The 14840-nt window shown below is 36.0% G+C and overlaps 1 pseudogene; it reads right to left on the bottom strand.

Moving 5' to 3' along the window:
* Window positions 1-3034: 3034 nt before the first annotated feature.
* Window positions 3035-4433, bottom strand: LOC116911979 (annotated as a pseudogene).
* Between the last annotated feature and the right edge of the window lie 10407 nt (window positions 4434-14840).

Genomic DNA, 14840 nt, shown 5'->3' with positions numbered 1-14840 from the left:
AATTGGTTTTCAAAATTCCTGTATACTAGAGAAGTGATCTACTAAAAAAATTCAGATATTCATTGTGTATTAGCAATACGTTTTATTATAATTTCTTGTTGCTCTCAATCAGTAGCTTGAGGTTTTAATTAATTTTAAAGTGACTTATTGACTTTTTAATATAAAAATTATCTACTATCATTCTTTGTATTTTGCTGTGATTTTTCTAAGACATTCTCTTATGTCAGATGAAATATCAGCGGTTATAATACATCAAATTCTAGTAATAATTACCTCATAATACTCTTTCTTTCATTGAGTGTTACTTATTTTTTCTCATTTAAATGTTTTGCGATATCATTTATCTTGATTATTTTTTTTTACTAACAGTATTTTCTTTCAAGTTAAAAATGCTTGGAGATGTCTTTTAAATCACTTTTTCTTATTTTAACTTATTTCTGCCTGTTGTGTAGTTCATTACTTTTCCATTTTTCCACTGTTTGTGCTATGTACACAGTGTGTGTGCTAGTGTATATGTTTGTGTGTAGGTTTGTGTGTGTGTATGTGTGTGTCTATGTGCTTGCAGAAGTTGAGGTACATGCATATTGGTGCCTGTGATAGTTTGAATATGCTTGGTAATGGTGCTATTAGGAGGAGGAGCCTTGTTGGAGAGGCAGAGCCTTGTTGAAGAAAGTGTGTCATTGTGCACTTGGACTTTAAGACCCTCATCCTAGCATTCAGTCCCTCCTAACAGCATTTAGACGAAGGTGTAAACTCTCAGCTCCACTTCTATCACGTCTTCCTGCAGGATGCTGTGCTCCTGCCTTGATGACAATGGACTGAACCTCTGAACTTGTGAGCCAGCCTCATTAAATCTTGCCCTTTATAAGATTTGCTTTGTTCATGATGTCTGGTCACAGCAATGGAAAGTCTAAGATAGTGCCCAGGAATCTCTTTGTGTATTAATATGTAATAACGATTCAGACTAAGAGTAGTCCTCTATATGAATGTGAATCAAATACAAAAGAACTCACCTTTTATTTATTGAGGTCAGAGCCTCTCTCAGTCCAATTAATCTCCTCATCATATCCCACTTATAGTTATTGTTACCTCTCCCTCTTCCTATTTCCCTCTTCCTATGTTCATCTTTTCTTTCTCTCTTCTTTCCTTTTATAAAACACTAGCAACAATACTTATCACGCTCCTTAAATTAATTTTGAATATTACTACATCCATATTTATCCAAGCTGGCCACTTTTAAATGTACAATAATGTACACTGTGAAAAATTACCTATTAAAATGTATTTGGAATGTCTAAGACCTATCAATTTCTCAAATAAATGTTTTCTGATATTTTGATACATAAGGGATTTAAATAATTCTCCCTTTAGTTTCAAAAATATGAAATGAAAATCAAACATTACTGCTACATAAATATAACTTGTTTGTTTAATAATTGAAATATTCACTTTAATATTATAAAAACACATTTTATGAAAAAAGAACTAAAAATAAATACATAATTAAAATTTGAATGTCATAAATAATTTAAATTGTATACTTTTGAATGGACTTAACATAAAAATAAGTGAGTCATGATTATATGTCATTCAGATGTGAGTGGTCACCCATATTTTCTTGTTTACTTTGACAATATAACTTTTCCCATAAGAAGAGAAAAAGTACGGATGGACTAAGGCAAAAGAAGTCATTGTATTGATCCGTGGGAGCTCCCAGAGACTAAGCCACCAACCAAAGAGCATACAAAGGCTGGTCCAAGAGCCCTGGCACATATGTGTCCAAGGACTGACTTGTCTGTCCTCAGTGGGAATGTGCCTAATCCTGTAGAGATTTTATGCCTCAGGGAAGGTGGATGTCCATGGGGTAGAGGAGAATCCTCTAAGACAGGATGAAGAACTCTGGGAGGGGGAAATGTGAGGGAGGGCAACATTCGGGATGTAAATACATAAAATAATTAATTTTAAAATGGTAAAACCAAAAGAAAACAAAAACTCAAACTCAAAAAGAACAGCAAGAAAAAGAAGTGATTGTATTCAAAGCCATTTTGTTTCTATACAAAGCTACTAAAAATGTCAGCTAGTTGTACATGGTTTCTGTCTCTTTAACCTGGGAGTTCTCCTTTCTGTTTTTTCTTTGCGATGAAACAAGAGAACAGTTTCGGATATTGTATTCATTAAATGTGAACTGAGTTAAAATGATTTAAATAGAGCCATAACATAGAATACTATGATACCATACCGCCCCACTAGTGCAATGTAAACTAATGCCTAAGAACATGATTGCTGAAGGAAAGGATTTGTTAACAAAGGGCTCTGTTATAAATCCAAATGTGAAATGCTCAAAATGGGTGCTGCAGATGTACGTCAGAGATTGAGAGTACTCGTATAAGGAAGTGGGGATTAATTATCAGTACCTGCTTTTGGCACACAACTGCCTGCAACTCAACTTCCAGGAGATCTGATGCCTTCTTCTATTCTCTACAGCCATTCAAACACAACAGGTCCACCACAAAGTCTGTGTTTCTAATTAAAAATGAATCTTTTTAATATCAAAATTGTTTGAAATGTCAAGATAATTAGTGTTTTGAAGAGGAGCAGTGCTTGATAATTCAATGGAGATAAAATACAAATGCTAACTAACAAAAGTCTGTGTTTGGCCTGAATTGGTTTACTATACCTATTCAGAAATGATAACTAGATAGAGCATTACCAATACTTTTCTCAATGATTATTAATGTTCAAATCCTACAGAAGGAAAAGAACAAGGCATTACACGTTATTCTCTCGCATAGTATTGTTTAACAAATTGATAATTTGAGGCTGGAAAACACATATGATAGGACATACAAGAAAACATTTGAGTTTGTAAAATAAATAAAGTAAAATAAAGTCCTTTCCTATAAGAAATAAAACTATGGACACTATTTTCACAATGGTTTAATCAGTAAGAAAATTAAATGGGATCTTGACTAATGAAGACAAATCCTAATGCAGTCGAGACCAGTTGAGATGCTGTACAACTGTTTATGGGTTTCTAGTCCTGCCTCCTGGACACTAGCTGAATCTTTAGCTCACACCAAATAGAGATGCAGAAAAGACTAAGTTGACTTATGGCTGTGCACAGGAATGAAAAGGTATGAAAATACTCAGGATTGCTGAGAGCATCCAGCCCAGGAAGGAATTTACCATCTAGGAATTCTCGACTGGCACTGCCCCAAGTGCTTACATGGCTGACATTTTCCTTTTTGTTCCATTTGGCAAAGCAACTAACAATGTCTCCACCACTTATAATAAGGATGCAACCCCTAGACTTAGCTCTTACCTTGTCTATGAGGGACTTGATTCTACTGGCAGAAGCTTCCCATTCAAATACCCAACAGGTCCATTCCAAATAATCTGCTTAGCTCCAGTTACAACTTCAGCATATTTCCTGCTAATCTCAGTACCATAGTGAAAGCCCAGCCAGCCAGCAGGTATATCTGAGGCCACAGTAGCTTGGTCAATTTTCGCGTTCTCAGCAAAGTTGTCAGCCATGACAATGTCAATAGGCAAAGTAATTTTCACATAGCTTTTTTTTTTTATGCTTTTGGGGTTTTTTTTTTGTTTTTTTTTTTTTTTTTTTTTTTTGGCTTTTTTTTTTTGGCTTTGGCTTTGGCTTTGAACATAAGATCATTGACAAGCTTGGATACTTTTCATCATAAAGAGATGTACCAATCTCCCTCTTGCTATTCAACCTTAAGGAAAGTAAAATACATTCCACCACCAAAGATCATCTCATTGACTCTGTCCAGCATAATATTGTTCAGCTAGGTCTTTTCTGCAACTTAGGTCTTCCCAAGATAGCCAAGAAGGATCCCCCTGGATTCTCCAAAGCCTTGGAACGCATTCTTAGTAAAAAGTCTACCACACATTTGTGGAAAGTTCATACTCATCATGGAGATGTGGGCTCAGTGGCAATCCCAAAAGCATTTATATAGTCATCCTCTAGTCTGGACAGTGAGGCTTACAAAGCATTAATTTTGCCTGGTTCAGTTTTAACCTTGGTCCCTGAAGTATCCTTTCTCTTCCCTCCTTCCTCTACATGAACGTGGAAGTTCTTCAGCAGGATGACAGTTCCTACTGCTTAGTTGGTACCGACATTCTCTATATCTGGGCCAAGAAGGACAGAACATCCTTGCCCTGCAGAGACATCACTTCTGAAGCAGCTGGATCTAAGGGATACTTGTCAGGCATTGGGACATGATCAGGCTGGCCTAGGACAACAGACTTGGTTCCATTGTCCATGCAGAATTTGATCCTTAGAACATCAGCCTTGATCTTTGTTTACTTGTTATCTGGTTGTTCTTCACAGGGACACTGAAGTCCACCGTCATCTCAACCTACTTCCCCTTCATGCCCAACTTGTCCAAAGGCAGCTTGTTAGGAAATGACATTTAGATTCATGCTTGTACAAAACTTATTCTATTGACTCAGCTGTATCCTAGCCTCCTAGGTGAAGTTTTCATAATACATTATGAATTTCCACATAAAATATCCAAAGTAAATATTTAGCTGAAGTTCACTTAAATCTGACAAAGGAAACCAAAAGGAGGCATTGCTGCAAAGATTTCCAATTGATGAAAATAGAGACCAAGCCATGATTTTCATGACACTAAGTGATTTATACTGAGTCCCTCCTCACTGTTGACAGGCATTCAATGTATTTACAAAGTACAGATTCATATTTTGTATGGAAATAGCATCTTCTTACTTGGACTCTTCAATGGGCTTAAAATCCACGGTCTTTTTCTTTTTCAGCCCAAGTATAGCAAAAGAAAAATCACCATAAATGAAAATAAAAACCAATTATCAGTGATTTAGAAAATAATCGCCTGTCTTCAGATTCACTTCCTGCTCCATGAAATAAATAGACAGTCCCCACTAGTGACTTTACCAAGACTTTAAAATTCAGCAACATCCCACCAGTGCACACTAAAGAAAATGGAAAGCAAATGCCATGCCAATATTAGACATTTGCAGTTCTGTCTACTTTTCCAGCTCTCATCACACTCAGACACCAGGGACTGAAACAACATCATTTTAAACTTAAAAGTAAATTTTGTCATGTGAAAATTGCAGATGAAATAAATCCTAGCTAACCATGCCCTTTTCTCTCAGGGAAAAAAAAAAGTAAAGTGGATTATAAGGATCATACTGTTCCACTGCTTTTAGACATGTTCAAATATTCAGTTATGCACTGTGCATTTTCAAGTTACGTATTCCTATTTCAAAAACACTTCTGGTTTTGCCATGCGCTAAGGCTAGATAAACAGATTCTCTGCAATGTAAGCTCTACTTAAGAGATATTAAAGCCAAGACATGTGCGCTTGTAAGCCAAGGAATGCAAAGGTAAATTTTCCTCTTGGTGTTTAAAGTGTCCTGCTGGGGGAAGAACGCTCATCCACAAATGCTGGGAAAGGGATCAAATTATGGTTAACATGCCCAGAAAATTGTGCCTGTTTTTCTCATGCTTGACAATCAAATTCAGATATTTGAGTTTTAATGAAAACTTGCCTAGTATAAAACACACACACACACACACACACACACACACACACACACACACACATCAGGAGCAGAAAACAAATAAAATGAGTAGCACTGCATATAAATGAGCACTGTATATATTCATTGAAAAAATATACTTTAACAAAATTTTATGTATGTGAGCATATTGCATGCATGCATGAGTGCAAGTATGAGTGTGCCAATTACTAAATATGACAGTTCAGAAAGCAATTTTATGTTGTCAGTTCACTTTTTCACCATTTATCTGGGTTTTAGGAACCAAACACACATTGTCAGGATTGTATGGACAAGGACTTTCACCAACAAAGCCTTCTTGCCAGCCTTCCTGGCATCTTTCAAAAGGAAGTGGCATTTGTGTTTGGTAGCATGTTCAGTGTTTTATGATTCAAAAGAATGACATGCTGACAGCAGTATTTTCTTATGTTATAGATTCCCTCAGTTTCACAAATATGACTTTTAATAATGTTCACAGCATTATAATCAAATATAATTCTAAGACTATGATATTTCCTCATTCAAATTGAGCAATTTACTCATTTATAGTTACATAGAGTTTTTGTATTCAAATAGTTTTGAATCTTTCAATGTAATCATTTTAAAAGTATTTTCATATCCATAACATGAAATATTGTACAAATTTTGACCTCAAATCCTGTGACCTCAGCTTTGGGCCACCATATGTTGTCTTTATAATTTATCTTTTCTGTAATCTTAAGATTAGAAGCCTATTGTGTGAGGTCTGATTTTGACTTCTATAATTTTCAGGCACATATTGAATCAAAATTCATCTATGTAATAGTATGTACCAATATTTCATTTTTTGATAAACGTTTTCCTGATGTTTGAGTCAACAACATCTTGCTTACCTCTTTTTCACAACATATGGTTGTGGGATTTTTTTCCCCACTTTTGGGATACTGGAAGAAATGTTACTGTGAATATGATTTTAGTTGATGTTTGCATGATTGTGTTTCTCTTGAATACATCCTCAGCAAAACAATTACTTTAAAGACAATAACATAATGTTTCACATTTAAAAATGTAAGTGGTGTTTTACAAACTAGTTGCTTACTTACCAGAGGTATGTCCTTACCACAGTTATATAAAGTGTCCCATCTTTCCCAATATTCAATAGCAGATCTTGCTAATGAACACCTTGAAAATAATTCTATTGGCTAATGGTTGTGAAAACTGCATCTTGATAGCTTTTAAAAATATACTGTGATTTTTTGTTGGGCATTTTTTCTTTGAGAATACACATTTAAATTATTTTTGAAGTTTTAAAATGTTATTTTTTTTTTTACATTTTAAATTAGACTAGACTATATTATATTCCCCCATTCCCTATACTATAATCTCTCAGGTTTCCTCTTTCCAAGCCTTCCCATGCAACCTCCTCTCTCAAATTGATTGTCTTTCTTTATTTGATTATTGCTGTTGCATAAATATGTAAATGCATGTATATGTATGCACAGAAGTATAATTCTATCTACCTGCTGAGTCCATTGTTGTTGTTTGTATACATAGTTTCAAGGTTGATCCCTCTGCATTAGACAAACAATAAGAATCCTCATCCCTGGGATAAGCTAACTGCACACATTTTAGCAGTCATTAAGTTGCCAGCATTTCTTTTTATTGCTTGTTTGTTTGTTTTCACATTCCAGATTTTCTTTATCTAAGGTTATATCTTGAAAATTCTTCTTGTGCTTTAGAACATCTATAATAGTGAAATTGGTCATATCTAGTTTATATAGCCATTTCTAGGACAGAATAATTCACAACAGACTTTCTGCAATTCAGGCTCCTGCAATCTAAGCCATAGTTGTGGAAGCTGTGCTACAAATGTATCCACTGAACCTGGCTCCCCAGGATCCAGTCTAGATAATCTCTATACTGTTTCCAGGTCTGCTTTTCTTTATTGGTTTGTTTGTTTGTTTTATGATAGTCTCTATTTTCTGAAAGAAAATACTCTTTGAAGAAGGATGGTATCTATACTTGTTTGCATGTACGAAGATAAGACATAGGATAGAGTTAGGAATTAGACTGTTCTACTAAGTGATAGTAGTAGATTCTTTTCTACGGTCCTTGACCCTATCAAATTACTCTGGTATTAGTGGGTCTTAAATACTATTAGATGGCTACTGGTTTCAACCTGCATGTGCATGCTACTTAATGCATATTTAGGGGTAGCCCATCATTCTACTGATCTTTGAGGTTCATAGAGGACAGAGCTAGGAAGGACCACTGGCCGCAACCCTCCTTTGACAACTTGCATAGCATTTTCTGGCACTACAGAATCTAGACTTCATTGCATTGAATATAAACTAACAAAATACCAGTCAGAAGCATGATGACGGGGATACAACTGTAGCTTCATTAAATGTGCATAATGTCAATCTATCTTCTAGATGCATGTATATTTATCCATAGGCTAGTCATGATTTCAACCTTGGTCTCAGGTGTTCTTCCTTTTTGTAAAGAGTAGTGAAAAAGAGGAGAGATATCTCTTAAAAGTACTGAAAATAGGCAACTATTGTGTATTTAACCATTAATTTGTGATCTATATCACTTCCTGTAAAGCACAGTGGACATTATGAATGGGAGGCTGGAAAGGTCAGGATAACTGTTAGAGGACAAAGAAACATGTCCATCCAGACATGAAATGTCATGACTCTTGCAATCACAAAGACATACTAGCTCTGCTTCCTTTCACATGACTTCCCACAAGAGTTTTTTAATATTTTATCATGAATGTGGTAGGTATCCAAAATATCCTACATCTTCTGGAGGAATTATTGGCAGTCCATAACTACCTGGACAAGAGATACCATTTTCTTCAATTGGCTAGCCACTGGCAAATTGGCTCTGGTCCAGCAAATAACTTCCTACCCATACTTATATAAGCAACCCTTAGTAAATGCACTGGTTTTAAAAGAAAGAAAGCCACAAAAGTAAGGAGGTCACTAGATGGGAATAAGAAAACACTTGCAGACAGGAACCTGATGTGGAAGTCTGCTGAGAGGCTCTGCCAGAGCCTTACCGATACAGATGAGGATGCTTGCGGCTATACATGGGACTGAGCATGGGGACCCCAATGGAGGAGAGAGAAAGAACTGAAGGAACTAAAGGGGTTTGCAATCCCATAGGAAGAACAACAATATCAACCAGTCAGACTGCCCCCTCCAGCCCCCGGAGCTTCCAGGAACTAAGAAACCAACTAGAGAGTAGACACGTAGGGACCCATGGCTCCAGACACAAATGTAGCAGTGAACGGCATTGTCTGGCATCAATAGAAGGAGAAGCCCTTGGTCCTGTGAAGGCTCCTTTCCCCAGTGTAGGGGAATGCCAGGGTGTTGAGGTGGGAGTGGATGGATGGGAGTCGGAGCATCCTCTTAGAAGCAGGGGGAGGAGGAGAGGAGAATGGGCGAGGGAGAAAGGGGATAACATTTGAAATGTAAATAGATAAAATACCCAATAAAATAAATAAATTTTTAAAACAAGAATTCTTAGAGGACAATTTCGTTTTGCTGCTTAGTGCACCCGACATCCCCTCCCCCCAATTTGAGGGTCTCGAATATGTTATCAGTGAATCGTGACCACTATTGTATGAAGAGGAAAAGCTGTGACTCAAAATCAAATTCCTCTTGTATAATTAATTTTTTCCTTGTTTTTTTTCCTGCATAGTAGTTTTGTCCTTTCCCTGGTCCTTCCGCATTTTGAAATGCGGTGCTGTTTACGGATCTCTACATTTAGCCTCTGAACTTCATTACGCTACTTAGGATCCTGACAATTTTCATATGCTTCTTGTCGTAACTTCTTTGAGTATCATTTCTATTTCATTTCCTCTTCTTTTGAAACCCTGTCTCATTACCTCTATCTAATGCATGTTGATTTATACTTTTAAAACTCTGCTCCCTAGAAGACACTTAGATTTAAATATATTGGTAACTAATGGTGATTTATTTTTCAATTTTAGGTTTATGTGTTTTATATTTAGAATTTTTGTTTGTTATTAATACCTAATTGTAATTTTTCATGCATGATTCTTTTTTCAATTAATTAATTCATTTATTCTTTATTACTTATACATTTTATATCACACTCCCTGGTCTCCTCCTGGTCATCCCTTCCATCCATTTCCCCTCCCATATATATTTCAAATGTGGCCTTTCTTAGTTCCTGAGACATAGCTCTGGAAATTGGGCACAACAGCTATAAACATCTCTGAAGGTTAAACAACTATGTGGTTACTAAAAAAAAAAAAACCTGTAGTGGGTAGTTTTTGCTACCCACTTTAAGTTCTGGGGGGTTAAACCAGACCCCTCTCAACCAGCCCCCACCTTGATTCTCTTGGATCTACAAGTAAAACACACACCATGCCAATTAATCTTAAAATGCTTTTGGTTACTCAATAACTGGACACTCTTAAACCTCTCCTGCCACCCAAGGCATAATAAAATAGAGTGGTCATTGGTCACTTCAACCGAAAACTCAAATGGCTGATTGGCTTTATCTCTTGTCTTTTTGCCTCCTTCTTCTTTCCTAGTCCTCCTAATTTTTCCTGTGTCCTCCCATGCAGCTCTAAGTGTCCCACCTAATCCTTAGTTATTGGTCTCTGGTATCTTTATTGTTCGATTAAGAAACAATTGGGACCCAAAAGATGTTTTAACATATAACAAGGACACATGCTACATTATGTTCATAGCAGACTTATTTATAATAGCCAGAAGCTGGAAAGAACCCAGTTGTTCTTCAACAGAGGAATAAATACAAAAAATGTGGTACATTTACAAAAAGGAGTACTACTCAGTTATTAAAAACAATGATTCATGGAATTCATAGGTAATTGGATGGAACTAGAAAATATCGTCCTAAGTGAGGTAACCCAATCACGAAAAACCCATACATTATGCACTCATTGATAAGTGGATATTAGCCCCAAAACTCAGAATACCCAAGATACAATCCAGACTAAATGAAGCTCAAGAAGGATGACCAAAGTGTGGATGCTTCAGGTCATAGCAGGAGATTTGGAGACAATGTTTGGAGCAGATACCGAAGGAATGGCCATTCAGAGCTTACCCTACCTGGATATCCAGTCCATATACATACAACCACCAAACCCAGACACTATTGCTCAAGCCAAGAAGTGCATGCTGACAGGAGCCTGATATAGGCTCCTGAGAGGCTCTGCCAGAGCCTGACAAATACAAAGGCAGATGCTCACAGCCAACCATTGAACTCAGGTTTCCCAGCTCTACTGCAGCTAATCCACACGGATCAAGTTTAATGATTTCTTTTTCAGATAAAACTTTAAATAAAGTGCTCATGTAATTGTTTCTAAAATAAAAATAGTCCCCATAAATTGTGAAACATAGACACTTCTGACTTTATTTTACTAGTGTGACATATTGAAAATTCTATTTATTCTGATACAATTGAGTAAGTGCTTCATGAAGTATTAGGCCAGGAATTCACATAAATCAATTATATGGTAGAAAAAAGTCATGAATGAAAAGGTGTTTAAATGACACTGACAATTCAAAGAGCATTTCTTTAATACATCAACCATTAACTTCAAAGTATCTAAGGAAACAAGCTATTTTGTAAGTGTGAGACTTTGAACCAATTCTATGTACACAGTTCAAATATAAACTATTTGTCATATTATAAAAGTTATAAATGGAGACGTTTAAACAAGCAATACTACACATAAGTACCCAGTTTGAACAGCTCCATTTGTAAATGGTGCTGTTTTAAGACTAGTGTATGTTTGGCTTTTTGTCAAAAATTAAATGTCAGTATATGTATGGAAATATATTTGAGTCACCATTTATCACCACTTGTATTCTGTTGACCGACTTTTTTTTATGTCAATAACATGTATGCTGTTTATAACTCAGGCTCTAATTTTAGCTTCAATTTGGCATGATGATACAGCCCAGAGTCCTGTTGAATTGTTTAGGCTATCATGAATATTTTGCCTTTACATATCAATTTGGAAGGTTTTATTCAATTCTTGTGAAAAATTCCATTAGATTTTGATGAAGATTGGGTTGAATTTGTAGATTGTTTTTATTAGGATCGTCATTTTTACAATATATGTAGGAAAACATTTATTTGCCAGATGTAACTGTCATCTTGAATACTTATTGTTAAATTAACTCTTTCTAGATTAAAAATGAAAGGAAGGAAGGAAGGAAGGAAGAAAGAAAGAAAGAAAGAAAGAAAGAAAGAAAGATTTGTAAACAGTAACTTAGCATCAGAACCACTCTCTATATGAGCCTATTGATGAAAGCCTTAATCTTTTCTATACTGACAGAACATTTTTAAAATGATTTACCATTTTTATATTGTGTGTTTGACTGACCACATGTGCACGTACTGCATGCATTCCTGGTATCCACAGAGGTCCAGGAGAGGACTCCCATCCCCATGGAGCTAGAATTATGAACAGGTGTGAGTTGCTTTGTCAATATGTGGGACCATATCTGTTCTTCTGCTAGAGCATTTGTACTCTTTTTTTTTTTAAGGTCTGTCATATATTTAGAAACATGTATTTTTTCCCTTTCATTTTTCCTTTTTTACTGGATATTTTCTTTATCTACATTTCAAATATTATTTCCCTTCCAGGTTTCCCCTCTTGAAGTGCCCTATTGCATCACCCCACCCCCAACCTCTATGAGAGTGTTGCCCCCACCCTGTCACCTACTCCTTCCCATCTCCCTACCCTGGCATTCCCCTACACTGGGGAATTAAGCCTTCACAGGACCAAGGGCCTCTCCTCCCACTGATGCCTGACAATGCCATCCTCTTCTGCATATGCAACTGGAGCCATGGATCCCCCTATGTGTACTCTTGGTTGGTGGTTTAGTCCCTGGGAGTTCTGGTGTGTCTGGTTGACTGTATTGTTCTTCCGATGTACTCTTAATCCCTCCGCCATGTCTCAAGTACCTGATACAGACCTTTGGCTACATGATATACTGGTGGTAAAGAATGACTTTGTCCTTTCTTTCAAAATGTCATACTCTACTTACAGAGGTGTTGCCCTTTATGTAACCATCTGAGTCTTTAGTTAAGGACTCTAGACATTAAACTCAGAAGAGTATGAAATGGTTACATGTCAACCTCTGGTAACTATTTTAGTTTTGCATCAGTGTGGTAAAACTGCTTCAAGACTGGAAAAATGTTAAGGGCAGGAATATTATTATATGTCATGGTTTGAAAGGGTTCAGCCCACACAGTCTTATATCTTTATTCTCATATATAAACTATTATTATGATAGCAATAGCAATAGTTAGGAGAAGATTGTTTTCTTCAAGCCAAACAAAAAGGAGAGCACAGTAATTTGAAGGAACCTAAGTAAGATCTTTTCTGCAAGGATAAATCCCAGATATCAATTTCCTTCAATTAATCAGTTTGCCTTTTTTTTTCTTGTCTAAGTCATCACTGTCTTTTTAATATTTTTACATATACATATAATATATTTATTATATATAGCAAACTGTGAAAATGAAAATATAATTTTTTTAAAAAAACAATTTTGCAGGTTGTATCATCAATTTAACTATCCTTAGAATTTAAATATTATTTTCTTTTTTAATTATATATTTTTATTTACATTCAAATGTTATTCCCTTTCCCAGTTTCCCGACCATCAGCACCCTATCCCATCCCTCTCACCTTCTTCTATATGGGTGTTCCCCTCTCCACCCAACCCCCTTTCCTCCCCTGACATTCCCCTGAACTGGAGGGTCCAGCCTTGGCAGGACCAAGGACTTCTCTTCCCATTGGTGCCCAAAAAGGTCATCATCTGCTACATATGCAGCTGGAGGGATGGTTTTAGGACCATTTCTTGACACTCTATTTTATTGCCATTGTTACTGCTGCTCTGCTATTGTGTAACCCACTCACACTGGAAAAAAAGGGAAACCAGAACCATTTCTTTTCAGAAGATAAAGTCATTGCAAAACATAGCATTTCTAATGATTGGAGACTCCATTTGCATTTTTTTAAGTTCAACATGTCTTATTAGATTTACAGTCTTGAGTACCACTTCCAATGTGATAAAGAAACCAGACTAAGGACTGCTCATTGCTACATCAATATAATTCCTGCCACAGTAGTCAGAAAGTTCATAAGCATGCAAAGGGCAGTTTCAAAATTAACTCCGACACTCAAGAGTTGGTGTGGCTCCTATCACAGGATGTGTTTACATGTGCTCCCACTAAAGTACCTGTACCCTCTGTTGTCCAATGCATCACATAGGCTAGCATGCAACATTTCCTATATTTTTAGCTAAGATTGAGATACAATTAATCTCTTGGACAGTACTAGGAATTGGGGAAGAGGTGAAGGAATAAGATCTTGCTTCTTGTCCTTCATATCTGTCCTTTACTTCCATCACTTGCTAGATCTGATTTTCTGTTTCAGTTGTCCTTGAATAGCACAGTGCCGATGTCACAATTTCTGAATGTTTTGATTCTGTACTCTTAAAGCATTGATCTCTCCCTTTGACCTCTGGGCTTATAATTTCTGTGGCTCTTATTTGGTACTTAATTCGGGAAAGCATGTTGTCTCTAACTTCCCGTTGCTGTCATGAGCCTTTTAGCTAAGACGATGAATTAAAAAAATAACAATCCTCTAAGCATATAAGTAATTTGTTCTGTGTATAAAGTTCTTGTTGATTCCGTGGTTGAGATGTAGGAAAATGAAACTGAATTGAACAATACCCTAATAAAGTCCCAAGACATTTCCAGTGCTACACTTTAGTATATCATAGCCTTCCTAGTCATGGTTACTGTTAGGAAAGAGATCGTCATAATATTATGCGGAACAGTAAGAGGGATGGAGGTGTTTTGATTAGAACACAAGTAGAATATACTGGTCCGACAAGAGTCACACAAAAGGATATCATGTACATTATAAGGAAAAAAGGGAATTTGTTTCATAACTTCTTAGAACTCTGTGTGTAGTCAATATACTGAAATCACTTTCTATTCTGCAAATATTATGAAGATAGTTTCAAATTTTGTTCGAAGTTTTATTACCGACAAATATTCTAATATCATGTTAATGAATTATTTTCATTTCTAAAGTGTTCATTTAAAATTGTATTTTATTTCATAAAGATAAATAAATGCTTACATTTTAAACTTCATGTCATACTTCAGAAGACCATGTAGAGTAATATAGGAAAAAATATGTAAAGTGTCTAAAGTTTAAAACATTTTTGTATCTTGTATATATTTGTAATCTATAATCTCAAAGG

The sequence above is a fragment of the Rattus rattus genome, chromosome 11, assembly GCF_011064425.1.
Source record: "Rattus rattus isolate New Zealand chromosome 11, Rrattus_CSIRO_v1, whole genome shotgun sequence".
Classification (NCBI taxonomy): Eukaryota; Metazoa; Chordata; class Mammalia; order Rodentia; family Muridae; genus Rattus; species Rattus rattus.
Note: the sequence above shows the minus strand (reverse complement) of the source record. Positions and strands in the feature narration are given on the sequence as shown.